Below are 27,802 nucleotides of genomic sequence, written 5' to 3' on the forward strand. Positions count from 1 at the left end.
CCTACACATGGTGCTAATTATGTTGCTTGCACTTCTAAATAGAATTTTTACTGCAGAAATACCAAGAGCCAAGAGTGGAGGTGAGATGATCTAGATAGGGTTCACAACAAGGTACAAAGGCCTAAAGCCACCCAACTCACACACCCGGGTTCAAATCCAGACAGGAGTCTCTGAGCTGGCCACTTCTGCAAGAAAAACCCTACACTTGAGGGAAACCACCATGATCAATGACATATGTAGTTTGGCCATGAGGACTGGGAGAAACGTGTGTACATCTTTGCCCATCCCTAATAACTCACTTGTTTTACTGTATTCAGATATCTTGTAAGCCACTGCAATAACTTCAATTAGTATGTGAAGTGTAAATGTTCTAAACAAATAAAATATTTAAGTGGCCACCTGAAGTAAACACTACACACAGAGGAAAAATAGTGAGTATGAAATCGCATGGATTATCTATACCAAATTCAAACATCCCAGAGGAGGCATAAAGTTTAGATAAGAAAATGTAATTTTTGCACTTTGAAGTATCTGAGAGCTCATGCTTACCATTCAAGCATGATGGAAGTGTGTATTCTATTTACAACTATTTTTCCCCCTTAAAATCTGGCTGCAAAAAAGTAATACTGTGTAAGTATGTATGTTCAGGCTGCCTGAAATAAAAGTGAAAAAGATTTATATCATTGTCTTCCCATTTAAAGACAACTGCATATTTTTAAAGGCAAAAGTAACCTCCAGTCTTGTGTTACTCCAGTTTTAAACAGTGAACACAAAATTGAACGAGATAATGGGTTTACACAGATGCTTAAACATCTGGGAGCACTGACTGGTCCAAGACTCTCGGATACATAATATTTAAAGGCCTATCTTCTACACTATTTGCTGAAGGAGGGGGGATAAAACACAAGTGTTTTCATTTAGCTAAAGTTGATTTAAGTAGATACAGAATTGTGGGCCTTATACAAGAGAACCTGACACATTCTTAAACAGCATTCAGCTTGAGCTCCATGGAATTGTCTGCAATAGCCTGTTTGTTTGTTTGTTTGTTTGTTTGTTTGTTTGTTTGTTTTTTAACCTTAGTGCGCTGAAGAGATACATACTTTTTTAAAAATATTGTTATTACTTGTACAATGTGTAGACTATTAACAGCAACGCATCTTAAGCATCAAACTTCTAACCCTTTTTAACTTTCTAAAAAAAATGTGCTACAAATAAACTTATCCTTTAGCTAACTAAAAGAGAGGCTATTTATTTTTCTGAAAAAGACAGAAAAGAGGTTGTTGTTGTTTTTTAAAAAGCCACTAGTCCATCTTGTCTATATAACAGCTGGTGAAATTTCCGTACTGACATTTTCAAAATTCATCATTTCCTTATAACTATGAAAATCAGTTAAAATGATATATGTCTGTAAAAACGTGCACTTAACATACCTAGCATGTTAGCAAATACCTTCTCTCAAATACCTGAATACATAAAATTGCAGAAACTATTTATTTTGTATCTTTACTGTAGTTTCAGAGCTAAATCTCACTAATTATTGATTTCTTGAACCTGTCTCAGTGGTTAACAGGCAGCCGGTGCAGATCTTTTAATACTAGTGTAATAAGCACCCTAGCAACTACATCAGGGGTTGGCAAACTACGGTCCGCGGGCCGGATACGGCCTAGGGGGGTCGTTAAACTGACCCCTGGTCCTTGCCGCCCACTCGGTCAGTCGCGGAGCACCGGTTTAGCTCCTGCAGCCAACAGGAAGTTGTGGCTGCGTCCCGGAAGTCGGTCCCCGTGCAGAGCAACCAGCATGGTGTGCCAGTTTAGCTCCGCGCGGGGACTGACCAAGCAGGCAGCAATGGCTTTCTATTGGCTGCAGGAAGCTCCTGCAGCCAATAGGAAGCCGCAGACACCCCACCCCCCCACCACCATGGCTCCAAAAGCCAGTGGGGAAAGTGTGGTGGACGGGGGCGCATGTGCACGGGGGTGCACACTCCCGTGAGCGTGCTTGCTCGTGGGAGATCCGGCATTTTGCACAAACCAGGCAAAAAGGTAGCTCCACATACAGCACATTACAGTAGCCTAGCCCACTTGAAGTATAAGTGGTATACAAGTATCACAAAACTTTTTCCAATTGCCGGGGGGCGGGGGGGAATAAAACAACTTTTAATTTAGTTTGAATGTTCTATTCCAACAAATGCAAAGCATTTACAGTATTAGAAATCCTTTTCAATGCTTGTAAACAATGACAACTCAATAGCACACTTTCCTTAAATAGCTTAAATTTTAATGGCAAGAAATGAAGGCACTGAAAACTGTAACCTTAATCTTGGTGTGCCAAAAGATGTGAGCAAGTGAAATAACAATTTTATTTATTTTAGAAATTGTCACTCACTCTTCAGTGTGAAATTCTTCTCTCTCACCCACCTCCCTAACTTAAGAACTGTCGCTGGGAAAAGGTTGAGCACAACTTTGGAACTGCACAGTTTAACTTGTAACATATGTATAATGTTATTAATTTATGAAAAAGCATGCATGGAAATGGATTATTTCCCCCACACAGAAGAGAACATGGTGGAAAATATTCTTGCCCTCAGCACTGATCCCCATTCCACAAGGTGCCTACAGTTTTCAAGATCTAAAACAAGGTACCTAACTTTTTGATAATATCCCTTTGTGAGCAAGCATTGCATCAGCCTTGTAAATAAGATTGTAAGGGATCTCCATTCCACTTTCCACCTTAGCTTCCCCTGCCTCTTTCACATGCCCTCCATACATGTTTCAAACTGTAGACAGTTGCTACAGAATTCACATCAGCATGGTCTGGATATCTTTGTGTTCTGCTTTGAGTGATGGCCTCAACAGTATGTGGCCTGTGACCCAAGGTAACAATTCAGCTTTGGGCAGAGTGAAGTGAGGAAAGACAAGGTAGAGTAGGTTGAGCCAAGGTCTCCAGGAAGTGTTTGAAAATAGCCAGGCGCCAAATGCATTTGGCGCCTGGCTATCAGCCACTTGCGACCAAGTGAAGATGCCTGTATAGCACCTGATATCTTAACCATCTGAAGGTGCATGCCTGGGGATCGTTGGATCTTGACTCTTTTCACACACTAATGCCACATCCTGTAGAATTCTGTCAGATATATTTTATCTGCACAATCGGAATGAATTTCAGGAACTAAAATGTGTTTTCTGTGCAACCTGAGCAGGAGTGGTGAATGATGTTATAGTTAACTGTTGTAGCTTGTCTTCACATACCCCATGCCACTGCCTTGTTCACGGTTGTGAAAAATATTCTGAATGATCTGTGTTACCATTAAGAAAAAGAGGTAAGAATAGGCCAATATATACCCGTATGTGGACTGTCCCTGGGTCAAATGACTTTTCTTCTTTAAGTTCTCAAAGTTCTTAACCCAGCTTAAGGTTGTCATCTGAAGTAGTCTGGTGTTTAACTGATAATCAATCATCATTTGAAAACTAAAACTTTAGAGCTGTCTTGCCAAAAAATGGCAATTAGTAATTCTGTTTTGGCAACTCTAACTTGGCTTTAAGGTTCCATTTGGTGCCTTGCTTATATATCTGAGTTTCTAACGCTGCCCCCAAGCAGCAGGATGGAAGCTGTAGCTCAAAGCAGCTGGAGGTCACTAGGTTGGGGAAGACTACACTAGGGTTACCGAGCTGAACTCACAAGACAAAACAATCTTCTCAGGCTGGAGAAGCATCAGCACAGCAGGATCTTCTGGTGCAAATGCTTCTGGGCCTCTAAATCACTGGCTTCATCCCGAAAAGATGGGGAGTGTGACCCTAAAATATGATATTCTGCCACAGAGTTGTTGGCTGGGGTTGCTGTAGTTACTTATGTTATTTTGGTGTTAAGAGGAGCGGTAGTACCTCTGGTGGGGGCACATCATGCTCCTTCTGGGGTAGTATGTCCACCTTTGGTCCCCCACCCAGCCCTCACCTGTGGCTGTCAGTATGCAACAGCAGCCACACCCCAGGAAAGAGCTTTGACTGGCCAGCTAAAACAAGTGAGGGTAGTCGATGGGTCTTAAACCCTTGGTGAGTTAGGGACTTCCCCTGCATGAGAAGACAGGCTCCAGCAGATTGAGCATACAAGGCCAATAGCTGTTCCAACTGTCAAAAAGGCAGTTTGTGCACATGCTGTAGAGGGAAGTTAGGGGCAGATGGGGCTCATCAACCTGGGAAGGTAACCCATCTAGGAGGAGAAAACCTCCACTACACTGCGGGATATCTTCGGAAGAATAAAAGGCTAAGGAGAAAACCCGATACAAATTTGGAGTGGCGTCCCTATGATGCTTGCATGGTGCCTTGTACACCTCCTCCTGGCAACTTCTGCAGCCAAGCCGGTGCCAAATGTATTGCTCCGCTTTCCTTTGGAAAAGCTGAGAGGGGGTTTTGTTGTTGTCTGGGCAGTCCAGGATCCCCATGCACACTGTTCAGGCTTGCACTAGAAGTAGGTCACTTCAGTGCTGCTAAAGCAGTGTTGTGACTTCACCCCCAGAGGTACACTATTGTCTCTCAAGACAGGTGTCAACAATACCTCTCACAAGAGCACTGGGTACCAAACAAAATAAATGTACAAAATCATGTAACAATCAGCATTAATTTAAACAAATGATGCCACTCCCATTATGCTCCAAAGGCCTGCCAGAACAAATAGGTCTCAAGCAGCTGCCTGAATAAAGATAATGGGAGTGACAGTCAAATCTCAACAGGGAGGGAATTCCCTGGCTGGGTTATCACCACTGAGTAGGCCTTGCCTCTTGAAGTAACACACACAAACACAAACACACCCTTCCAGGTCACATAAGGTTAGGCATTAGTCACACATTACTCCCATTGTTTTCTTTTTGCACTGGTTCCCCACTTTGTTTCTGGGCTCAATTTAAGGTACCATGAGGCACTGTTTTGCTGGAGCTAAGGAGGTCTATGTCTGGTCAGGTGACCTGGGTGGGAGTCAGTCTGAGAACCACATTTACACCACCTTGGGTTCCACGATGGCATATAGGTAGAATAATAATATAAGAAAATAAGTATATACATGTGCCCTAGATTTCCCAAGTATCTTCCCCTTTCTGCTTCCCCCTTAGAATGGCATTCTGGCAGCTTGTAGGCACTATATTCTATTTCTCTCAATGGGATAGAGCATTGCCAAATGCACAGATTGCTTGACAACACAATAGGATGTTTGATGGGCTACTAAGACAAGTAAATCCCAGTGTGAAAACTCCAGAATGTGTCCCTTTGCAGGACGACAGAAAGCCTGATATGCAGGAGAATGGGAACTTGTTAAGTCACCTGAAGGCAACTCTTACTAGACAAAGTTTGCCAGACAAGTGGCTATTTATGAGACTGTATTACACATACACCATATTCTTGTAAAGCAGAAAAAAGGCAAACTCCGGCCGTCCAGATGTTTGGGACTACAATTCCCATCATCCCTAGCCAACAGGACCAGTGGTCAGGGATGATGGGAATTGTAGTCCCAGACATCTGGAGGGCTAGAGTTTGCCTATGCTTGTTGTAAGGGGTTGCCAATGTCGCACCTACAGCTGCTCATGTGCCCAAAGAAGCCGCCCCTGGTACTCATAGCAGCCCCTCCACTCACTGAAATTATGTTTGAAAGAAGTATTCCACTGCAGCCAATGGAATATTGTGTGTACAGATGTATCCACAGGCCCCAAAAACCTGGTACCCCAATGGCAATTAACCTTAACCCACAGCTCTAAACAGGAAATACTATTAATCATTATCTTTTGACTCCAGGAAAAAACTAGGGATCCTATTAAATGTAGTGCTAAGTAAGCAATTCTCTCAACACAAGTATTTCTGCTTGCACTATGGAACTTTGCTCCCTCTTCTCCCTCTGTACACACTTAATTTTTTTTCTAGGGTTTTCCCCAACCCTTCAGAGCAGATCTGAGGGACGGCATGGAGCAAGAACAAAGGAGATTCATGTTGTGCAAGTGGTAATACTTGTGCTGCTGGGATGTGGTAGCTGAATACCACCCAAAGTTTAACAATCCCCCAAAATCAAAACAGTTAAATTAAATTTTAAAAATAATTTAAAATAATGCTGAATTAGAAATACAGTATCAACATTTTAAGTAAGTTAGAAGCCCTTACACTTCAGTGCACTGAGAAATATAGAAAAGTGAGGTGAGCTTTTAAAACTAGGCTATAGAGCCAGAAAGCTCATCAGTAAAGAACAATGCTAAATTGATTATAATATTAAAATGCTTTGGTAACACAAGCTACCAGGAGGTCAAGGGAGACATTAAAACTGTGTCAGGGATTGTTTTCAAAACCTTCACAGGAATGTTAAACATTCAGAATACATATGTTTAAACTCCTAAGTATTTTACATTTGCAGCATTTCTCAAGAAGAAAGTGAGCAGTGAAATAAACCTTATTTCTATCTATTTCAAGCTACTGAGCCAATGAATATGCAACAGTTATGTCAAAATGACCAGAACAAAATGGAGTGTGGGGACAGGAAAAGCTATATTGTTGCCAACCAACATCAAAATCTCACAGCAATTACAATGTCGTAATAAAGTTGACACTAAGCTAGGGGACAATTCAAGAGGCAAGGCTAATAGCTCCATCCCAAGGCCCTGAAAAAGCATCAAGCACAACTTATTACTTTCATTATTGGACAAAGTTTTTGTACATTTCCTGCATTTGTCACTCATTAACTAAATCATCTGGCAATTTCCTACCTCTCCTGCATTTAAAAAGGATCTGAAAGCCTATGTTTTTCACATTGTAGAAGACTACTGAGATTTCTCTCTGTCCTTGCCGTGCTATAGAGGGCCCTGCTCAAACAAGCTCCTCTTGTGCACACGACGAACATTCATTTTTCAAGCTTGGCAGGGCTGCAGCTGAAAATAATTTATCTGTTCTCTCTACAAGAGCACCACATATGTGATTGGGAGGGAAACATATCCATCAGGAATAAACTTGAGCACAAAGACAAGCTGAGTGTCACAGGATACAAAGGGGCAGAGGTCACAACAGTAAGCTGGAGGCTTTGCACTGGGCTGTGGTTGTTAATGCATGGCTGCTTCATTCGTTTTCTGACATGCAAAACAGAAGCATTAAGCATAATTTCGCATTTCATATTACTCATTATGAAAGAAACACTACATATGATGAAACCCTAAACATCAAAACATTAACAGCTCAGCTAAGTTGCCCAGGAGCACTTTTTTCCAATATGGATTATACAACAAATATTCTTTTGTACACACCAAGTACTAAATAATATTTCTGTATGAAATATGGCTATAGAAAGTATCAATTATCTTTTGACATTCATGCTAACCACATCTGAAATATCTGCTGCCAACTAAATTGCTGCTAAGAAACAAAAACTTATACTTTACCTCCGCTATTAAAAAGTAAAGAAAACTGTGACGTAAGCCGAAGCCTTGGGAAATCACCATGTGCAAGCACAGTCTTATGGATTGGATCCAAATGCTTAAGAGTAGACCCAATGAAATAGATCATTTTAATCACTCCCTGGTCTCATTTTGGAACAGCTACATTTCTGATTTTAAACAAAATGCTTATGCTCAGGCTTTTAAAAAACTTTTCCAAATGATGAAACTGCAGCAACTTAAAAAGCCACAGGTGGTCAAGAAACATTTCCCCTGTCTCTCTCCTGAAAGATGTAATCATACAGGGCAACCAAAGCAGTTTCCATACAGAAGAATCACTATGCTAAATACAGCACCAAGTTATTAGAGAAGTTGGGGGGGATTGTCTTTACATATAAAAAAGTGGAGCAATCTATGATGAAGCACATACACTGAAACCCAGTTTAAGTAGCAGTGCAGCCTCAACACTGCTGCCTGATGAAAGAAATGGATCTGGACAATGTACAAGCTTGTTTGTGTCACTGACTACAATTCTAGCTAAGTTCACAACTTTCACCCACACATTAATATTACAACACTTGATACAGTCTGTAATATGAAATGCAAAAGCAGTTAGTTGCTGGTTCTGCCTATATTCTGGCTGCAGGCTCAACACCAGCATCTTTTTGGCACCAGGTAAATACATTTCTTTTATCCCACACCCCTGAGTGTTAATTCCCCCCCCCTTGCAACAGCTGGTGGTGTATAAATTTCCTTTGGAGGCTAACCATTGTAGTCAGATCTAGGGTAGGGGATGGTGGAATTGTTCCTATGGTTTGGTTACCACATATGGTGCTTCACTTTTACTTTTCTTGTTTTTCATATGTTGCATTGTGTATTTTAAGTCACTTTGTGATGCCTGTGCAAAGTGACTAGTAAGTTTAATAAACAACAATACTGTACCTGGAACACCTTTACTTACTCTTATTAATGACCAGTTCAGATACTGGTTTGATAGGTCCAAAACCTTTCAAAAAGGAACCAGCTGAGCTATGCTGGAGACCAAACAGCTGCTAGTGAACAGGAAGCTGTGGTATGAATGATAACTATGTTGTCTAGAGCTTATTATGCTGGGAAATGCGGACAAAACCATAGAACTGAATCACAATCAAATATCACCATGCAGCTACCACTCAACTCAAACAAACAAGAACCTAAATTGAAAGATCTCTCTAAATCAGCAAGCTTATTACAGGTGAACACTCCCATTGGCAGTCCAATGGAAATTTTAGAATCTAGGACTAGAAAATCTTTACATTTGTTCGCCACACCATAGTACTACAATAAGCTTCTCTTCACAAGACTTGTGTGAAAGTCTTCATTTTGACTGTCCTGAACTAACTGCCAATAAACTTCATAGTAAGATTCCAAGCTGAGAGGGAAAGAATTTTTTTTCTCCCTTATCTAATCACATCCTTTCTTAATTATCTATTTCCAAAAAATCAGAGATCCAAGTTCTTTAGCCTTTCCTCACATGAAAGGTATCCCAACATCCAGGAACAAACAAATGCAGGGAGAAGTTTGTTTTATAGAGCATTAACAAGAAATATAAGATTCAGTTCCCTGTTCATGGCATCTATAGCAATTAGGCTCTTAACACTCAGCATTCATCCAGAAAGGTAGCATTTATTTTGTATCATTAATATGCACCACCTTCCTCAACATGATAAGAGTCAGATTATTATGATTCTATATAATCAATTCCTGGGTAAATAATGCCCATTCACTCCATAATTGCCCTAACTGCTTACTCAAAAGATTGATACACATTATCATGGCTGGAAACCAGTGCTGAAGCCAGCCGATCATTGAAAAAAATGCACAGCAATGTATAAAATTTACAACAGACTCAAATGCAAAAAGCAAGCAACAACAATCTGGAAAATGAAAATAGAAAAGCCCAAGCCAAGACTTGAAAGTAGTTGCTATGCAGGGAAAGGTAACAGAGAAAAGATCTGAGATCAAGTGCTGTGAAATCACTTACCACATTTGCTAGCCAGTGCTTGAACCAATCCTTCAAAAAGCAGCCCAAACGTCCAAGTTATAACCATACACAAAAATCCACAGGAATGATGAAATTTGCACCAAGACTTAAAAGAGTAAAGCAAACCTAAAGGAAAAGTGTGCTCAACCAAGTGTGGCAAGGGGGTGTGAATGTTGTTATGATATAAATTTAAGACAAACTTTCTCCCTGTGTGTATAACTCCCAACTCTGCAAAAAAAATCTTCAAAATTCTACAAAATCAGAAATGGAATATAACTACAAGGGGTCATGGTACATTTGGTTAACAGGGTATTAAGATGTCATATTTTGTATTAGGAATCTCTCACCAAAATAGTTCAGTCTTGTATTTAAGCACTTGCCTGGTAATCACAGGCAACAACAAACTGCATGGTGTGTGAGCAGCTGGCATTCCTTTTCTGTGCCCAACAAACAAACCAAGCAGGCTGGCTGCCACCAAATGGAACCCCTCTTCTTCATGCCCTTTATCGAAATGTAGTGGGCTCCTGCTAGAGCACCAGGGTGTTATCCCTCCACTCCCAGCTAGTTAAAAGCGTCTCTATGGGGCTATTTACAAAGTTGTGACAGATAAAATGGTGATGTTATTAACCAGCTAATAGAAATTTCAAATGTTTTATACGCAACCTCATAAGGAGGAAATACTGATGCTTCTAACAATCTATATATATTTGTCCAGGCACCTCACGTCTGCCCCCAGAACTCTTCAGAAATGGTTATATGCCTGTAACCCTAATCAAATCTATCTCAGTTGAACCTTAAACATTCCTATCTTGATTATATTACCCCTCTAAACAAGCATCTTAATCTTCCCATTCCTTGTTCACATGCAGATAAGGTTGGAAGCAAATCAACTTGTTCTTCTTTAATGCAAAGAGAGCCATATTCTTCCTCTACAGATGGAATAAAGCTCAACCATTTTCTCATTCCACAGGTGGAATAAAGTTCGAGAGATCATCTCTTCTTTTTACTCCATTCACAAGTTGTGATTTTTCTAGCTGCTGCCACCCCAGTGTAGGGAGACCTTGGTGGGAAAGAACCATAGCAGATGTAACACATGCTTTATATGTATGTAGATGCTTCCAGGTTCAAGGCTCTCTTTGTCCTGTCCTGGGGAAAATATAGAGCTTTATAGTTGTCCAAAACTCTTGACCAGGCTAGACCGTGAACAGAACAGAGGCCGGGGGAAGAAAAATGTTGGCTAGGGTGAAGCCATCAAGCCTGCATCTGGTCAGAGTATAAAAACCGCTCTTGCCATACCCTCTCCAACTGCTGGTAAAGTTACGATTTCTACTGATTTTTAACCTTGCACACTACCTAATATAAAAACTATGTAATTTCTCTTTATTCCTATTTTCCAACTACCAAAAAACTTGTGTGTTTCCCCTAAGAATAGAGATACATCTGTTGACAGTTATATGTTTCTCTGCCCTAGAGGACCTTGGTAGAACCCGAAATGTGCAGCTAGCCATTGGAATGTCCACTGCCTCCTCCCAGATTTAATCTTCAGAGTGGCTTCAGATTTTTCTTCTATCGCCACCCCAACTTGGTTTACCATCTATTCTAGCCTGATGAAGAGTTCTAGAGAACTCTCACAAGAACACACTTGCATACATTTTCTGTTGGCCTAATGAAGGTGTTGTTCTAAGGTAGATTTTAAAAAGTTTTCTTATAGGCCAACACAGTTCCCTTTACTTTATGCATCCATGCTATACTTACATTGCAAGCAACCCACAGAATGCTTGTTATAGGGTGTCATTATAAATAATGCTGTTTGACCTTCTTTGAAAAGCAAGTTATGTACTATTTTTATAGTATTTTAATCAGGGTTTATTTCTGTTTCATAAACCATTATATGCTCTTCAAGTCACAAGACATTGAAAAAACAATTTTGTATCAAGGTCACTAAATTCAGTCCATTATGACTACATGGTAAGACATGTATATTTGTATATATATTTGTATGTGTGTGTATATGTTTGGCAGATAGCTCCCAAATCCCACTGACACCTATCCAGATAGTTTTCCTTTTTAATTATCCTATTTGTGGTAAAGTGATTCACAGATGTTCCTATACTGAGCTTGTTTTATGACACTGCAAAGGATTAGTTCAATGATGGGCTGAATCTATATTGGGTTGAAGATGAAACAAGAGTGGTTATTATTGCTGGACTAGTAGGTAGAGTAGAGATTTACAACAGCAGCATAAAAAGGAAGCTAGGTCACATAGTACAGACAAGCTGACTGAGTTTGCAACAGTTTGGTGAGCATTAAAAGCATGGCCACCTAAGCAACATATTTAACAGTGAGAAGGGACCTGCAAAGCACACATGCCCCACCCCCACAGCATATACTGGTGAATATAGATCTGTATTGACTCTTAGCTAAATCAAGAAAACCTGCTACCTGTATGTCAAGAGAGATGCTTGACCACAGCTAGCTTATTGATTTGAGCTCAAAGAGTATGTTGCTCTTTGGGCTTTGCCACAGCTCTTGCCACTGTTAACTTTAGCTTAGACTGAAGAAAAGCTAAATGGGATGTTGTGTGCCTAATGGCAAACTGAGTTGCCATCCTGACAGCTAACGCAATGCCTTTAGTCCCAAAGTGTCCAGGAACCAAATTTAAAAATGCACATGACAGTCAACAAAATGAAGGGTCTCAATATGTATCAAAACATCACCCAGGACTGATATGAGGGCCAGACCGCGAGGCTGTTTCATCTGGCTGTACATTCAGGTGAAACAGCAGCCACTCAAGTACTTCTGCCAAGGGGGCTTTTCAGCTGATCAAGCCGCCCCCCCAAGCCAGGTGGGGGCTTTGTTAAACTGCTCTGCTGGAGGGTGCAGGCAGCCGTATGCCCCTCAGCAGAGAAGTATAAAGAAATCACCCACCCATGCCAAGGCGGCACCACCACCTGAGGCTGCTGCCACCTTAGCACAGGCGGGTGCCAATGTTTATCTCTCCCTTATTGGTCTCTACAGTCACAGCAAACACTAACTCTCAAATGGTTTGACTTTAAATGCGCCCCCTCCCCCCGTGTTGCACTCTTCCATTGTCTCTCCAGGCAGATGGATGCCAACAACAACAAAATTATAGCATTAACTTCCCTAAAACAAAGCTCAGAAGGGTATTTATGTTAATTACAAAAAAAACCAAGTTAGCTCATTACTGTAAAACAATTTTAAAAACATTTTAAAAATTGTAATGAATTGTAACTTAACAAGCAAGCAAGGTAAACAAACAATTCACTGAAGAAGCTTCCTTTAATTTTTGTCTCTGGAACTGCAGGTCAGCCAACATTTGAAATCATCAAAGGAAAAACAGATATGTCTGATGTTATATTTAACTAAAAGACTTGGTGTGACAGCTAGAAATGAGGACTGTGTGTCTGATGAAGTGTGCCCATCTCATACACTTTGCAATGACTGGCATAGGGTAGTAGCTAGAGCAGCAGTGGGGAACCTCTGGCCTGTGGGCCTAATTAGGCCAGGCATGGGATGCAGGTTGGCCAGCAAGGCCTTTCCCACAAAACTCGGCCACTTGGCTCACATCTGACCTCACAGGTGACATCACATATGAAGAGGTACAGACGTGGCTACAAAGAAACAACGGGAGTTTAAAACGAGATCCAGATTATTCCTTTGCAAGCAAGGCTCCCTGTCAGCCCTAATCAGCTAATACTTGCTGACAGAGAGCCCCACTGGGATTGGCTGCACTATAGAATTCGTCATCGGGAACTCCCTAGAGCAGCCAAGAGGGCCGGAGGAAGTGCTCTGGGTCCAAACTACTTCCTTTGCAGAGTTGGGTGAAACAACAGGGAAACCAATAGGGACTGGATTCAGGAACAGGAAATTGGGCGAAATGATATAGGGAATGCTATAGCAAAAGCACAAAATAATTTGAAGGTGAAACAAGGGTAGCAGGCTGTAAGGACTACAACCAGATAATCACGTAAACAATGCTGAACACTTAAAAAGTGCTATACGTATATTATACACAACACTACTTGATACATCTCTTGGTCTTTGCTGTTTTTTTCTGCAATAGACTAGATTTACACAGCTACCTCTTGGAAGGATGTGGAGGGGGGAGAGAGAGAGCGCAGCTGCAAGGATGGCAAAGTTCGATAAATCCACTTGCAAATACCTTTCCCTCATCTGGCAAACACCTGTGCTTCCACCCAAAGCCCTGCTTGGCGGACGGGCAGGGGAATACCTCTCCTTTTCTCTTTGGTTCTCCCGGGAAGAAAGTAAAAGGTACTTTTCCTCCTGAAACTTGGACTTCTATGTCTTTGCTTTTCCTAAAGCACAGCAGCACCTCACAGTTGCTTTCTGCGAAGTCTGACAGGAATGGAGAGAGACCACACTCCCTTTTTTCTCTGTGAAGAAAACAAGGGACAGTGTCCCTTCTTCAATTTTTACAGGAAACAGCAAGGAGATACTGCGGCTAGTGCAGCAGGGTGAAAAGCCCAACTCTTAGGAAAAGAAAACGTGGCTTTGCTCTGAGTTGAGGCTTTCACAAAAAACAAAATCTGAACCTCACTGCTCCGTTACCTCTGGTGGGGACGACTGAGGAAAGGAAATAAAAGCCACCTTCTTTATTTGATGCACCCATGAGGAAAAGTGGTGGTTTGTCTCCCTCCCATTAGTCCCCCCCCCCTTCAGCTGTCTCTTTTGCAAAACCTCAACTCATGGTGAGAGGGGGAAAATACCATCTTTCTTCAATGGAGAATAGGAAAGAAAGACTATATGGCTTCCTTTCTGCAAGTTGTGCTAAAGGAAACAAAATAATAATAATAATAATAATAATAATAATTTAAAAAAAAAGAAGCACCCTTCTTTTCTCCACTGAGAGAAGTTTCCCTCCCTAGCAGGCTTTTGGAGGAAGCACCAGCTGAATATTCCTGTGGCTTTTTGCAACTTGTGGGATGGAAGCCTCCTCTCCTCTCTCCATCACACCATTTACAGGAAAATAGTGGCAGTTTCCTGGCTGGGAAGACAAGTCCCATGTCAGCCCAATGCAGCAATTGGAATGAATGTGGTAAGTTCCTGCATTTGTGTCTGTGTGTGTGCTCTGTACATGCAGTGGATCAAACTCATGTGTGGCTATTTTGGCCACGAGCATTGCTGAGAAAAGGCTCCTATCTTTCAAGCCTTGGCTATTGCCTGCAGTCCCTATTGCTCATCCACTCATTCACCTCTCCCTCCGCCACTTGCCCATTCCTGCCTCCATTGGTACTATCCTCTTGGTGCAGACAGAAGTAGCACTGAGATTGTATCCCAGCTCCATCTGTTAGTAATTAAAACAAGGAAATTCATATGATGCTCCTCCTAGCTCAGGTAAAAAGAGCTGCAACAATATGCCTGTGCATGGTGTTTCGTCAGGAAGGAAGGGCTGTGAGAGCTGTACCACTCTCACAGAAGATTTGCTCATCTCTTTTTTTCCTCTTAAGGTAACCCAGAATGGAAATATCAACTCTTATCCCTCAAAGATTCCATAACTCAGCACAAACTTTGTATAAAGCAAAAGCAGTGGTGCCCGACTTGTTGCATCACTTTACTAATTATGGAAATGTAACTTTTGCATGTATTAGTGATTCAAGGACATGCTCATAAAACATGCAGAAGTTGCTAACTATGTCAGACAAATTCCTACATATACTAATCCTGTCGGGCACTGATACAGTACTGTACTTTGCCTTCCATGCAGGGGATACTCCACACCATACTTGGATGGAAGCAACTTAGTCACAGTTCCCTACAACCTTTAAAGCTACAAATTGCAGTCCTCTATAGCAACTTCTTTATACAATACAAAAAAGGTCTACCAGTTGATTTATTATTATTATTTTGGCTTTGAACTGAGAATTGCATTATTGGTCAGCTAATCAAAAGCAGGCAATTCAGGATCATTATCTATTACGCAATAAAATGAAGAGTTATGTTTATTGTTACCAACATATGTTTCATTTCTACCAACCCCTAGTTCACATATGTAGCACTTTCAATATTATCAGCTTTGTGAAACCTACTGAAACAGTTCAAATAAGGTAGACTTTATAGCTAATGAGTGATAGTCACAGAGTAGTTCACACATTCAAATAACTATTTCAGGCTACTTCTTAATTCAAATACATTTATACAAAAATAGGAATATTAGAGTATACTGCACTTTCCACATATCAAGCCACCTTGATTCCTTGGGGACACAATTCAGAACTGCACTCTTTTTTTGTCTAATGATCGTTCACGCATGTCTATATAATTCAGACTAAAAAGATGAACTAACTCTAAGTTGTATTTAAGGTACTTGATCTTTGATGGATCATTCACAAAGGGAAGTGGATCATGATGTTTCAGTCATCAAGTAAAAATATGCATGTGTAAACAATCCCCTTTTAGCTTTCAGCTTAGTCTCACTGTAGTCACATAGTCATTCCAGTATGACCGGTGCTCACTCTAAGGCAACCTTTATCACTTCTAGGCCACAAAGCAAGATATCCACATTTCTAACCATTTCCTAGACTAGTCAGAAGACGATTTCAATTTTCAAAATTTATCAGGCTGACTGCATCCTGCTTAAATGTTGAATCTGTACGTCTGTCCCAAGTTTTGCCCCACTAAGAAGTATCACCTTTTAGCACTAGCAGTTTAGCCATTTATACAACTACTTGCTACATTGAATGCCTATTTTCAAGACTGTGAAGCCTTTAGCAGTCAGGTCTTAATACAGCATTAAAATGCTTAGAATAAATTTATGTAAGATGTTCATCTCTAACTTGACTGATATATTAATGTTATTTAAGTACCTACTGTCAATTTCTATTACTCTAGAGAACTATGACTACATAACACTGCAAGTGCTCAGTCTATACTGAAATATGTTACAGTTGCACCAACCACGTTCAGGAAAATCCAAGAGTGGCCTCGAGGATTTTTCAGCAGAAGATTTTCCAATTCATACAATCACATTTTACCTCTTCTTCATGCACTATGTGACATCTAGCGTATATGGCAAGCCAAAACAGCATATTAGTACAGTGGTACCTCGGAAGTCGAACGGAATCCATTCCGGAAGTCTGTTCGACTTCCAAAACGTTTGGAAACCAAGGCACGACTTCCGATTGGCTGCAAGAAGCTCCTGTAGCCAATTGGAAGCAGGAGAAGCCCCATCGGATATTCGGCTTCCAAAGAACGTCCGCAAATCGGAACACTCACTTCTGGGTTTGAGGTGTTTGGGAGCCAAAACGGACGAGTACCAAGGCATTCAACAACCAAGGTACGACTCTACAGTCATACCTCGGGTTTAAGGTGCTTCGGGTTGAGCGCGTTTGAGTTGTGCTCCGCGGCAACCCGGAAGTAACAGTAATCATCAGATTAAGCAAGGCAAAAGTAAATTCTGATAAAATATTGAACTGTTTAAAAAATGATTAAAATGTCTGGGATAAGGGAAAGTCTTCTCCTAGTGCCAAATCAACATTAAAATAGGTGCTACATGAGCCTCCTTAGGAAGAACGTTCTTCAAATTTGGGGGGAGGGTCAAAACGGTCCTCTTTCGTTACCCCCCTCTATATTCAGATGAAACAAGTTCTGCCATTCCAACCACCTTCTTCTTGTAAAACAAGATCTCATTTCCAATGAGCGTTTTCAGTTTAAAACCTTTAAAACGAACCTCCTAACATTACAAGTGTCCTATGTTTCCATGTTGGCTGTGGGCGAGGGGGTTTTCTTTTTCCAACTCTAGCATGGATATTTGGACTATTAGCGTATGAGCAAATTAGTAAGGGAAAAAAAGAAGAAAAAAGCCCAAACAAAACTTGCAGCTAGCAACTTTTGTGAGTTTATTTACGATATGCACAAATGAAGGCTGTTATCCAATAAAAGACATATCAGCTGACTGGCTGATCACACAAGTTTTGTTCAATTAATAAAACCAGAAGAATTTAACATATAAACAAAAGCTATTCTAAAGAAAAGCACACATTGCTTTTAGAATATATACAAAGTAGTGGGTGTCATAGTAGGTACCATCTTAAAAGAGGCATTCTTCTGTACCAAGGCACATGTTTTCGTTAACCCAACAATGGAGCAATACAGCAACATAAACAGGCACATAAGGAAGCTACTGCTCATCAACTCAGCCCTGGCCCAGAGGTCCGTCATCTCTTTGCTACCAGAAAGACCAGAAGATCATGCAAACACAACATAAACAAACAGTCCTTCAGGAAACAACTGGAAATAAACCACCAGGTTAAATTATGATAGCAATGATATCTTTCCATGCTCCATTAACAAAACATCCAAATATACTCGTTTAAACAACTCCAGTGGCAGAGCTGGAAAAGATATCCGCCAAAACTGGAACTATAGTCTGACAGTCCATTTTATGTCATTTTCCCACCTAAACGTTTTCCAGCCCTTATAAAAGTTTTAACAGCATGATTAGGGAGTAAAAGCTCCCTGCTGCCATGAGAATTCTCCAATTGCCCTGGAAAGGCACAACAAAAAAGTACCAACGAATCTACTGTTTACTCTTCATGTAATATCCATTTCTCTTTTTAGGACAGAAGTTTGTGGAACATATGACTCAATAATATTCATTCAGGCAAGTTTCTTTTGCTTTTGTTCTCAGGTAAGACACAAAATATTTTCCCCAAGTTACTTCTCTATCTAGAATGATATTCTAATGAATTTTCTGCTGCAGCTGTTGCTTCTTCCTTTAATTCTAGCTTTAGGTTGAAGACGTGGGCATCCAGATGTGGGCATCCAGTGTTGCTGAACTACAACTCCCATCATCCCTGGCCACTGGTCATGCTTGCTTGGGCTGATGGGAGTTGTAGTTCAGCAACATCTGGCAGGCCAAAGGTTCCCTACACCTGCTACCACACACAGCCCACCACAGCCTCTTTGTCAAAAGTACTTTCACCTGTTGTTATTGACTGAACCAAATAATATACAGCCTTTTCTTATCCTCCGTTTCCCTCATTTTGGGGAGAGGTGTGGGCAAGGCTGTATACAGTGGTACGTCTGGTTGCGGACCGGATCCCAAATATACTTCCGGGCTTGCCGATTACCTATCCCAAAGTTTACGTAACTGGAGGAATACGTAAACTGAGGTACGACTGTACCTTGCAAATATATCCAGTGATATAATTGGCTGGCACATGTCTGAGCCTGAAAAGTTAAGAGATGTGATCAAGCAAAAGGGGGAAGAGTAGGCAAGAGGAAGAAGCAAAGTACTGGGAACTGAAATGAGAATCAGGTCAGTGGTAGAAGGGGCAGCTGACATAATTTCCAATTTTGTCAACAGTTAGGCATACACAATGATGGCCAAGCCAGACAAGCTTGAAATACTAGCAGCTGTCTTCTTCAATTTAGGGACAAATACTGGTAACCTCAAATACCTATCCAGGCAAATCTGGTTGATCCAATGCAATACTATTTATATTCTTACAGTTAGCTCTATGAAGCAACTAACCAAGTCTAGTTTCCATATAATATATCATATCTTGCACGTAAAATTTAAGTAAAAGAAAATCCTGGCACAAAAATTCAGCATGTTTTTTCCACTAGTGCCAAAGCATTTCTGCCTACGTCAAGAAATATAAAGTTGGGCAACCTCTTTGCACAATCTAATGTCATAAAACAAGGGCTGATGTCAGACAAACATCTACAATTGGCTTTTATTCTGTAGTCACTGTCAAGTTGTACAGGTAGGTGACCATTTTGCGCAGGGGTTCCATTCCTGCTCCCCACACACATTGGAAGAGTGCACATAAGACCAGACAAACCCATTTTGGGGCCACTTCCAGGTCAGCAGCAACAAGGATGTGTGTGATTGTGCGTCAATCAGACATGCGTAAAATGGTTCCTGTCTGTATGTATACATGTATTAAGTCTTTAGATTCTGAAGCTCAACACCTGTTCTGATAGGTTTTTTTAAAATGATATTTGCATCTAAATCCCATGTGAAGTGCTACTATCTTTCCTTACACACAGCAACCTGATGCATGCAGATTGCAGCTGATGCAGCTGAAACTTTTAGAAATCAAAACAACATAATAATCTCTGTACACTTTCACACAAAATGGTTTTGCAAAAAATAAATGGGTTTTTTGGGTAAAAACATTCATTTCTTACTTCAACAAGAATTTGCTTTTTTAAAACAGAAAAGTCTTTCAAATCTGCTTGTTAAAAAATATTCAGCACCTGCAAACTGTGTCATGCAAACATCATAAACTGTAAGCAAAGGTTTAAAAGTAAAAATCTAATAAAGCATACTAACCAAAAAGCAGAAATGTTGTAAGTACCGAGTATCTTCTTAAAAACAACCCCCCACACTACGATTAGCTCTGAATTATACCTTCAATAGCATCATTCATTGCACTGCAGAAACTATTTTAAACAGACAGTGTTGAATATCACATAATCTATAATAATTTGGGTATCTATTAAAAACTTAATTTCTCAAGACCTGAACTGTCACAAAATTCTGAATTTATATAAACAGCCAAGAAAGAGACTTAGCCTGTAAATTTGGAGGGCATTCATTGCTGGATTCTCTACCAGCAGCAAGCCAAATTCCAGGAAAGTAGCTTCTAACCACAGGAAACCCACCCACACCAAGTATATGAAAAAGAATCTGTTATTAAAATTTTAGACACCGAAACTGAATTCAGGGGATTATGCTGCTAAAAAAAGATGTTTGTAATCAGTGCACTTCCTACTGCAACGGAACCACAGTTCGATGGAAGAACATGCTTTTTATGCAGAAGTTCCTATGTTTCAGTCCCAAGCATCTCCAGCTACAGAGTGAGGTAGCAGGTAGTGAGAAGAATGTCGGTCTGAGAAGCTGGAGAGCCACTGCCAATCAGAGGAAACGCTGAGCTATAAGAACAAACAGTCTGACCTGGCGTAAAGCACCTTAATACAAAGAAGTTCTTGAAGAACTGCTCAAAGATTCTTATAACAGATAATTGCATCTCTCAGCAAATAGCCAAGGCACTTCCACCCTTCAGTTGTGCTCCTTATGCTCCGTTCCATGTAAGCTTAGAACCAAGGAGCTCCAACAAAATTATGTTGTATGCAGAATACGTTCTGATGTCTATAATGTAATCTAGACTTTTATAGAGTGTCAGAAGATTTAAAACATTTAACCACTACATATTTCCCTAGTTTTATGTTTACTGAATCAAAAAGTGCTAGAAGCTAGGAGCTAATCAGCTTGTGTATACTTAGGAACATCTTTAAGAGGTTTATTATATTTAAGGCTTTGGAATGTATTCTAAGTTACAGAATACTTAATTTAGAAAATTGATGTGTAGAAATCAGTAATTGATTAAAGCATAAGTACCACTCCCCTACACCAACCACTAATTCTCAGAAAAAACATGTGTTGTATTTTGGTTCTGCGCTGCAGTATATCATGAAACAGATGTGTCTTGGTCTGCAGGCAAGCAAATAATAATAATAATAATAATAATAATAATAATAATAATAATCAGCAAAATATGGAATTAGGGTAAATGGCCACAACAAACTGGACCAAATATGATCTCTACATAAAAAGCTACTGTATGGGTGGTGTCCAAAGCCATCTTTCAGGGGAAGAAGAAAGTAATCTTTCTGCAGGCTGGGGGAAACTCTCTAGCAAATTTAATGTGACATGAGGGATGCAGGACAGGAATACCTGAAATCTGCCACCTGACCCCATTCCATTGGGATGCCCTTTGTCACCAGATGGACAATACTGGATACCACAAGGCTGCAATCCTAATGTACCTGTTAGAAATCTTCACTGATGTGCTAGTGGTAATGATTTGTGAGTAGACTTGGATAGTATCAGGATGCAGGCCTATGTAACCTAGGCAGTTACTGAAGTTTCACTAGTGCATTTCACTAGTAGATACAGTCGTACCTTGGAAGCCAAATGGAATCTGTTCGGGAAGTCCGTTCAACTTCCAAGGTATGGCTTCCGTTTGGCTGCAGGAAGCTCCTACAGCCAATCAGAAGCCGCGGAAGTCCCGCTGGACGTTTGACTTCCAAAAGAACGTTCGCAAACTGGAGCACTCACTTCCGGGTTTACGGCCTTCGGGAGCCCAAACGTTCAACTGATAAAGTATTCATCAACCAAGGTACGACGGTATTTATTTTTGAAACAAAAACTGTTATGAAATATCAGAGCAGTATGGTACAACTAACTATTTTGAAATCAACATAGTAAATGGTGTCTTATCTGCTTATGACTTTGGCCTTCTCTACATATGGAAAGAAAGCTGGGCTCATTCATACAGATCCAACAATAGCCTACTAATTCTGTGCAGCACTGTTACATATAGGAACATGCATAAACCTGAGTTCTGAAATAAAGACTAGTGCAATTCATACGTTTTCTAGCCACTCTGTGATTTATTGGAACAGCAGCCCACAAACTGGACCAAGCTAACAAAATAGCTAACAAACATTTTCACTCATCAACAATGAGTTGATGGGAGAAGTCTTGACTGTGACCTAACCTGAGATTCATAAGATTTCAAAGGCGATCCCAAATCCAACTCCCATATCCAAGCTGGATAGAAGGGAAGGGGCGTGTCCCTGTCATACTGTATCTCGGACAGATTAAGGAGTGCAAGATGTCCCACTGCTTTCCAAGTCTTGGAGGCTGAGCATGAGATCAGAGAGAGCTCCTGGCCTTTTCCGGACTCCGGAAAAAGGAGATGGGGCAATCACCAAACTATAAAAAGTGGTACCTCATCTGTGCCTGAGCACAGGTGATCTACAACTGAAGCCATTACTATTAGGCAGGGCCTATGTGAAGCCCTTACTTCTATAGCACAGTATTACTATCTAAGAGGTCAGCCTGTGCAATAAAATATTGTTCTGGCTCATGCATCTTTGTCTGAAAATTAGAATATCTTCCAAGGATTCAGAAGTACAATACCTCTCAAATAAACAACATGTCGCTGAAAGCAGTTTGTGAGATCAGACAGCTAGGTCACACGCACATGCATGTGCATGATTTACTTGCTTGCTATGGACAACCTTTGTGTGTCAGTAACAAATGTGGTTTCCACATAAAGTATAGATTGACCAAGCGGAAGACCTGATCCTGGGTTTCCACATTCAAATAGACCTGATCCTACTACAGCATATCGCCAAGTGGAGCTGAAAGTGCAAACTTCATAAAAGACAAAAACTACTTAGAAGCCACACTTTTACAACCTCTATTTTTCCTTCAAAAACTTCAAACTCTGCACTGGCTTATTGCAAAAATATATCCATATACAGCTACTTCCAGAGGCCCACAAATTATGGATAGCCTTAGTAGCTGACCAAAATCTATGCTTGCCACATTTCCCCGAAGAATAAGAGGCAGGTGGTTGCAGAACATCTAAAGCTCAGCATAAGGATGGAGGCAAGTCACCCATTTCTCTCCAGTGCCAAGCCAAAGAGAAGGGTGATGATTGTCCTGACTTTCAGAGCATTCAAAAAGCAGCAAACTCTCAGTGGTTTTCAAGTTTTTTTAAGGCTCAGCTTATCATAAGAGGAAGGACCAAGTATTTCCAGAGCCGAGTTCAGACCACGCCACATTCAACTTTTAAACTGTTGATCGTTGATTGGATGTTCCTTCCCAGTAATCATACATGCCATTAAAAAAATACACCACACTTGATTTTCATGCTCTTTCTTATACAAGCGTATGAAAAGGGCGATGTTCCAGAAGTTCCAAATCTTGTAACTTAGCAAACATTTTAAGGCAAAATAAAACAAATAAATCAGCAGATTATCCCCTTCAAATAGTAAGAATAGATTGGGACTTTCCTTTATTACCTTGCTTCTGTATTTAGAAAAGTGTAATATATTAAATTTTCCATGCCCCAGCACCATACTTAGAAGCTGCAAAAAAAATTCTGTCAACATGCTTCAATAAAAAAGTAATCAGCAACCAATATAAGCTCCCTGGATGCTTACAAAATAATATGTATTATGAAATTGAAAATATTCTTGTAACTGACTAGATTTGGTGGATTGGCTCAAATGAACCCTTCTTTATAGAAAAGAACCTTTGAATCCAACTGAATCTGAAAAATATTTCTAACGTATATCTAAAATAAGCTATAGTAGTGGACCTTAAAATAAGCTATTGGAATTGACTTAAAAACCACAGGTATTCTAGCCTTGTGTTATACAAGTACAATGCATTACCATTACATTTTATCATATCTGATATTCTTCAAGACCATGGTGAAGCTGAAAAAAAATCCTTACACCGAAGTAATTTAGTACGTATTAGTTTTTAAAGGTAATAAAAACCCTTCCTAGACTTACTATTTAAAGAAATCTTGCAGGATTTTTAAGAAGCTAGCAAGAATCCCAAATTCTTTTTTGTTGTTATCTCAAATTTCAAGGATTAAAATAAGCAATAGAATACCCTTTGCAAATTAAATGGTTCAAAAATAAGGTAGATATCTGTATCTTCCAGAAATAGTTGGTATTTTGTAGAATCTTTTGATAACTAGCACAATTTACAATACATGATTTGAAATAGGACATGTCCTATAAAAACTTGGCAATGTACAAGATGTTTCATATGCTTAAGTAACAATTTGTCAGGAAATAAATTATACCCCAAATTAGTATTAAACTACTGTGATGAGAAAAAGTAAATGCCCCATTTAAAAATATGGACACGAATGACAGTCACCTGTTTCATACTTCAGAAATGGAGCCCACTACTTCAAACAATAGTGAATATTGTAGAGCAGTTCAATTCTATTTTGGACAGGGTCTGGAGGGAGGGAAATGCTAAACCTTCCAAGCTCCTTCATGATTATTCAACTTTCTGTCCACTGTTTATTAACAAATACTTCAAAATAAGATGTTTTGTTGTAAATGTTTGTACTCTGGATGGAAACTGCTCTTTCTGTGCCATCCTATATTGCAAGGTAGAATTCTCAAATGTACTCCAAGCATCCAGCTACATTTAGCTTTCAGCCTTTTTATTATCACTGTCAATGAATGGGGCCCTAGTCAAATTAAGCTGCCATTTTAGGTTAAAGACAAGAGCCTCTGTTGTGCAACAGCAATACAAAAATACTCTAAGCAACAGACACAGCACTCTAATTGGAAAAAATATCAACATCAATTCCTACAAAAAATAGTTAGCAACTGTGCTTTTTAACAACAACAACAACAACAAAATAATACTCACACATTACTGCAAACTAACTGAATTTGTAATTGGGATAAATCGGCTACCCATGCTGCTAGGGTCACAGTCACTAAGATTTTTTGCCTCCGTTAGAATGGATGATCTGCAAGAAAACAAAAAATTGTTCAACTTTTGTCTTCAGATTTGTAGTTATTGTAATATGAGATATAAAAGTGTATTTCCACCAGGATAAAAGCTGATGAGCTTCTATTAAATATATATATATTCTAAGGAACACATCTCCTAAGTGGGAGGGGGAGAGAAGGGCCATATCGGTTTGAAATTTTAAGTTTGCAAACCGAAATCTATGAGTAGCAAGTGGTCAAAAAGCTCACTGCAAATAAAAAAACCTCACCAAGATCTGCTTGGAAAGCACATTCAGTACTACACCAAACAAAAGCAAAGGCAAAGTAGAATGAGTTGGCTGTTGTATCTAAAAAATCTCTAGTAATTCAAAGGAAACTCCCAGCGCGTTGCTACTTTTCTTTTGTCCATTGTCCGTTTTAAAAGTACTTTAAAAGGAAGGCGTGAGCACTATCCCAAAGTGATCTGGAGAAACTCATCTGATTTATTGCCTATGTGGTAAATCCCACGAGCTTAATGTCCCCCCCCCGCCTACCCCACCGCTAGATTAAGGGGGTGCCTCCTAATACAGAAGGGTGTCCCCTTATATAATGCTATCAGGAAAAATGAATGCAATATAATGATGGCTGCTCCTTCTCCCTGTGACCCACTAACAACCTTCCCTACCCACCTTCAGTGTCCCCCCCCCCCCGGCACATCCCCAGCGTCCGCTTCCCACTTCCACCAGCCCCACATTCAGCACCCACCCACCAGAGCCAAAGGAGAAACAAAATTCCCGGCCAACCCCATTTCCCTTTATGAATCAAACCTAAACACACACACTCCCTGACCGCCTGGCCTCAAACCACCTTTTCCGCTCACCCTCAAAATGGCCTTGGTTTCGGGAAGGGAGGGGGGAAAACTACGGCCACCAGGGAGACCTTCTCAGCGACCCGCTCTCGATCAGGGGAAAAGACAGAGAGGGGGAAGCGCGCAGGCGAAAGGAAGAGATCGCCCGGCGGGGGGGGGGGAGAAGAGAGGGAGAGAGAGACACACACAGAAAGGGAAGCAGACTTGGTCCGCGGGGTTAAGTCTCCTATTATGTTGTTGTTGCTGCTACTGCTATCGCCTCCGCCACCAGCCCCAATCCAGGCTGCCTGGGGAACGTCTCTCCCCCCCCCCCACACACACAAAAAACCACACACACACACACACGCTTTCTTCTTGGGTTGTTGGAAAACAGTCGTGATCTCCCCCCCCCCCCCCGTGTGATTCCCGTTTCACTCCCACCGCCAGCCTCCCCGCTCCTCTCCAGCGAAGACAAATAACCCCGGCACAACCTCGTGCCTCTTCTCTTCTCTCGCCCCCCCCCCCGCCACCACCACTCCTCCTCCTCTATCATCACCTCCATTTCCTTGGGCTCTCTTCTCTTTCTCTCTCCTCCTCCTCCCATGGCTCCATGTGTCCGCGAGGAGCCCCCGGGTCAAGCTAGCAGGAGGCGGGGAGGGTGGAGGGGGGCGAGGCGGGCGGCCCCCGCACTTTGTTAGCGCTTGTTGTGCTGCCAGGGCCGGGAGCGCTCAGCGTGGCCAGCAGGGCGGGCGGGCGGGCGGGCGGAGGGGGGGGAGCCTTCCCGGGGAGCCGCCGCGCTCAGCCCGTCGCCTCATCCCGCTCGCCGCGATCCGGCCCCCGCCGCCCCTCCTCCTCCTCCTCCCGCGGAGACTTTCGCCCAACTTTTCCTCTCCTTTTAATCGCCCTCCAAAACTTGCGCTCGAGGAAAGGGAGGTGGGGGAGGGGAGGGAGAGGAGAGAGGTCAGGCGGAGAAGAGCCGCCCGGCTCGCTCGGGCTCCCGCTCTCACCGGCGTGTGGCTTCGTCGCTTCTTCTTCTCCTTCTTCTTCCTCCTCTTTCTTTCCTTCCTGCCTCTCTCCCACCCCCACCCCCCGCTTTACATCCTGGGAAGCTCCTCGGCCGAGGGATGCACATGGACCAGAGAACCAGGCGAGGCTCGCCGGCACACCGCGCGCCCCTCCGCTCCGCTCCCCCCGCCCTCCGCCGGACCGGCTGTGGGCCGCGGCCAGCCGGACAGCCGCGCTCTCTCGCCCGGCGCGCCGGCGCTGCCCTCTAGGCTGCCTCCGAGGCGGCTCTGAGGCGCGGGTCACTCACCGGGGTCAGGGCTGGCGCGGCGTCCTCGGGAGCGGACCGGGGGGGGGGCGAGAGAGCCGGAGAGCGAGCGAGCGAGCGCCTCTCCCTCACAAACAAACAAACACGGAGAGAGAGAGAGAGAGAGACCCACACACGCGCACACGCACCGGGAGTTGGTTTCGGCCGGGCGGTCAAAGCGAGGCGGGCGGAGATCCCTGACCAGGGCCGGCGAGAAGGGCGGGCGGGCGGGCAGGGGGGTCAGCGAGGGTCTCCGGGTCTCCACCGGGTCCCGGGTCCGCTTCGCTCCTTTGTGTAATTTCACTCGATTCAAGTTTAATCCGATAGTTCCCGAGCGCGTCCGCAAAAGCCGAGCGACACACCAGCCAGCCGAGCGGCTGCCGTTGCTGCTACCGCCCCCTGCCTGTCCGCTCGCCCGCCCCCGTCGCTCGCTCGCTCCCTCCGCCCGCCACGAGGCGCGTCCCCGACGCCACTTGCCCTCCCTCCTTGCCTGCCTCCCGCGGACGAGCGAGCGGGGCGGGGGGGAGAGAGGGAAGGAGGGAGAGTGCGCGCGCCCGCAAACCCCGCCCCACAAGGTTACACGTCATCAGCCACCGGCATAATTTATGCAAGAATCCAGCCTTCCTAAAAGGGCAGCGGGGGGAGGGGGTCAGGTCACTAACTCCCTCCTCCGCTTTCTTTCCTTCCTTCCTCCTCTCCTCCCCCCCCCCGCCGCCTCCGCTCTCCACGAGGACACTCTCCTCCTCCTCCTCCCCCCCCCCGCCCTCAGGAAAGAAGGAAGGAAAGGGAGATGGACGGTTGGGGGAGGGGGGCGTCAAGCGCTGACAGGGCGCCGGGTACACAAGGGCTCAGACAAGTCGACACCCACTTCTTCGCCCGCCGCCCTCAAGCGACGGGAGGGGAAGGGAGGCGGGGCGGAGAGGA

General features: G+C 42.4%; 1 protein-coding gene across 8 annotated transcripts in view; it reads right to left on the minus strand.

Annotated features, from left to right (window-relative positions):
* CHD7 (chromodomain helicase DNA binding protein 7) overlaps window positions 1-27,324 on the minus strand; it is a 143,020-nt gene extending 115,696 nt beyond the window's left edge. For 3 of the 8 annotated variants that reach the window (XM_081917500.1, XM_081917493.1, XM_081917499.1), the window contains exons 1-2: window positions 27,028-27,324; window positions 24,658-24,760 (exon numbers count right to left, since the gene is read on the minus strand). The gene's annotated coding sequence lies outside the window, so the exon portion shown is untranslated. Of the gene's footprint in view, window positions 1-24,657; window positions 24,761-25,602; window positions 25,666-26,125; window positions 26,215-26,576; window positions 26,616-26,881; window positions 26,989-27,027 lie in introns of those variants that run through there. The other 5 variants (XM_081917496.1, XM_081917495.1, XM_081917494.1 and 2 more) reach the window with 5 other exon arrangements.
* Window positions 27,325-27,802: the final 478 nt, after the last annotated feature.

The sequence above is a fragment of the Podarcis melisellensis genome, assembly GCF_964234715.1.
Source record: "Podarcis melisellensis genome assembly, chromosome: 7".
Classification (NCBI taxonomy): domain Eukaryota; kingdom Metazoa; phylum Chordata; class Lepidosauria; order Squamata; family Lacertidae; genus Podarcis; species Podarcis melisellensis.